The sequence below is a fragment of the Copadichromis virginalis genome, linkage group LG7, assembly GCF_057382275.1.
Source record: "Copadichromis virginalis isolate Kocher_CV1m ecotype Utaka linkage group LG7, C_Virginalis_male_GT1.1, whole genome shotgun sequence".
In the NCBI taxonomy this organism is placed as follows: Eukaryota; Metazoa; Chordata; class Actinopteri; order Cichliformes; family Cichlidae; genus Copadichromis; species Copadichromis virginalis.
In genome coordinates, this window is record NC_140624.1 from 46,993,545 (window position 1) to 46,996,747 (window position 3,203).

The window sequence follows — 3,203 nt, forward strand, 5'->3', positions numbered from 1 at the left end:
ATGAGTTTAAGCATGTGATGACTAAGGCCTTCCATTATGGTGTTTGTCATCACATGTCACAGACATCTGGATGATCATTTGGAATAAACAAAACTAAAAACTTGTTACTTCATCTTTTATCTTTATTATTATTATTATTATTGTTGTTCTTATTTTACACTTTTCATTGTTAGGCATTAGGTTTATTTGTAGTAGTCCTTTCCAACGTCTTTCCCTCTTCCATGTTACTGTGTCAGCTTGTCAGCATCTATTTGGGTTTGGAAGTGGAACAGAAAGTCAGGAAATCCAAAGTGCCATTAAAACCAGAAGAGGTTCTTATATTTCAGAAGAAGGGATTAATTCAAAAGAAATGACCTCAATGCCATATTTTATTTAGGAACACTAGAGAGCACTTTGCAAAATAACACATTCTTATAATTTCACCCTCAGATGAGCCAAGCTACGACTGTCAGGGAATGTGATGTAGGTACAGAGCATATGAGAGTGGTTAAGTTAATGTCTCTTGTCTAGATGAAGGCACAATAGGGATCAATGGCAAGGCGTAGAGATTCAGTATCTTCAGTCTTCAGTGGACACTCCATTTCTGGCACAAAACACCTGTAAAAGATGGTCGATTTAGGAGGTGACCCGACAACTTCAGCCTGTCAAACATAGTAATGGAGCAGTATGTTTAAAAAATATATCTAATTAAGCATGCACTCAGTACCCTAAGAATTATTATGGTAGTTAAACACAGTGATAGTTGTATATCATATTATATCACTTCAAACAGAGGTGATCCAGTAATGCTGCACTAATGAATTAGACTAACTATTCACTTTAGCTAAAGCTATTAAGTTAGCTAAAGAGTTGGGATGCTGTGTAAGACATAAATAAAGCTAAAACACAAAGGTTTGGGCACAGTTTTGCATGTTTCCCTACTGTAGGGGTCTCTGCAAGCATACAGAGGGGGTACTCTGAGAGGGTCCAAGATGACAACTTTGGAATTCTACTAGAAACAGTCGATCATATTTGTTTGTCAAAGCTGAATTCAGGGCAAACTACGCTAAATTAGCGTTTTTAGCTAGCAGCTACAATAAGCATAACAGTTACCTTACGGCTATCTTTTGTTAACATGACGCTTGTTCTTATACATGTAGTACATTTATTACCAACCTGAGAGTTTATCCGCTGGTCATTCGACATGACGAATGACTTCTGAAGTCTTAATTCAGCTCAAGACGCTGTAGATTCCCGTCGGTAACACTTTCGGTCCGCTAGTAAAACGTAGTTCTATTAATCTGCGCTTGAACCGGAACTGGATGTAAGTTCCAAAAAACTGAATTTTGGAACTGAAATTGAATTGTAGAACTGAAACTGAATGGTGAGAAGTGAAACTGAAATTATTCGAGAGCTGAATTTTTAAAGGATAAAATGCAGTTTCAAAGCAAATCAATTCATTTTCAAAAAATAAATTCAATTTCAATTTAGTGATGATCATTTTCAAACCATAAATTCAATTTCAAATTAGACTAATTCAAATTCAGTTTTCAAAAGCATTTATTCAAGTTACAATTCAGATTCAATCGGAGCAATTCAAATTCAAATTGAACTTATTCAAATTCAGTTTCTGATGGCACAGATTTCTGCCCATAACCACCACAGCGATAAAACCTGCAGGTCTGACAGCAGCAAGCGCATCACTTGTCTGGTTTTCCACCTCAAGACCGTGTTTACATTGTGTTCTGCCTTTGTGACATTCATTAGTACCCTCACTGGCATACAAAACAAAACAACGTCTACACAACACACTAACTATACACGCCACACTAAACATCACAAATCTCTCACATCTCAAGTGACATCATCGCCTAATTTGCATAATTGGTCATGCTAATGTAATTGTAACCTACGTTGCTGGAAAGAGAAATAACATAGTGGAAGAGACATAAAGTGAGTAAAAAACGTCCTAAATGCATTGAGAATTTATTTAGAACTACAAATTAAATTACTTTTAGCAATTATTGTTTTTTTAATGTCACAATTCCAACCCTGCTCCTTTATCCGGGCTTGGACCGGCAAAAGTGACCTGAAATTGGCACTCTGGTGGAGTTACTTTGTGTGTGTGTGTGTGTGTGTGTGTGTGTGTGTGTGTGTGTGTGTGTGTGTTTATTAGTAGTTTTAAACCTTGTGATTCACAAAACAGCATAACAGTAAAAGAAGAATTGACTGCGTTACAGTCAGTGCGGGAGCAGTGGCTTCGCTCATGCTTGATTCAAACCGTGAAAAAAGCCACAGAAAAATTAAATGAACGATTGCTAGTAAGGGCGTCTTTATATTAGTATTTACGAAGGGTATGTTGTGACTTATCTTCAAAATTACAGTGGTCCCTTTTGCGTAGGGGTGGGTTTTTATAATCGATTCATCGATTAAAATCGATTCTGGCTTGGATAACGTAAAATCGATTCATTAAAATCCTGAATCGATTTTTTTAATATAAATTTATTTTGCCTGAAATGCCAGAATCTTTGGTGACATCTCACAAAATTTCAAGAACCACCAAACAGTTAAGACAGTAAATGAGAGCAGGTACACGGATTCTGCACATAGACTTAAACACACAGCGCGACCCGCGGATCAGAATCAGTTAGATGTCGCCTTTCTCACAGTCGGGGCTGAAAGCAGACAGCTCGCTGATTCTGATCTGTCGGCGGGTCCGCGCTTTGTGTTCACGCCCTTTATGAGCCGATTCTAAAGCTGTTAGTTTGATCTCTCTCCAAACAATATTGACCGAACCAGCAGCAAAAGAAGATCCAAACGCTTCACATAAACATCGTCATGAATTCACTCTGACTTTTACTGTTTTGCTTCCACCGCGATGCACAGCTCTCTCTCTCTCTCTGTACTTCAAAAACAGTTTCCCTTTCTTCATTATTTGCTTGCTTGTTACGCACCAGTCTACTGTTGTTTACAGCGCTGTCAGCCGCTGTTTTTTTCTCTTTTACATTCTTCCAAAAAGAAAACCTCATTTCTGCTGTTCAATACTGAACAAATTTAAACTTTTTAAAATTATTCAAAATGCAAAACGCTTAACCGTGTCTCTAATAAAACCGCTGTAACTTCAGAGGTAATGTTCATATGTTGATTAATGCTTTTCTTTCGTTTTTGATGTACTGCAGAATATTTTTATAAAATCCCAGGCCAGGAAAATCACCTTCATGTTT

At 37.3% G+C, this 3,203-nt stretch overlaps 1 long non-coding RNA gene across 1 annotated transcript; it reads right to left on the bottom strand.

The window, feature by feature from the left end:
• Positions 1–350: 350 nt before the first annotated feature.
• Positions 351–1,287, bottom strand: LOC146705901 (uncharacterized). The gene is made up of 2 exons (XR_014921729.1): positions 1,156–1,287; positions 351–597 (listed from the first exon to the last, which is right to left on the bottom strand). It is a non-coding gene; the product is annotated as an uncharacterized LOC146705901 (long non-coding RNA).
• Between the last annotated feature and the right edge of the window lie 1,916 nt (positions 1,288–3,203).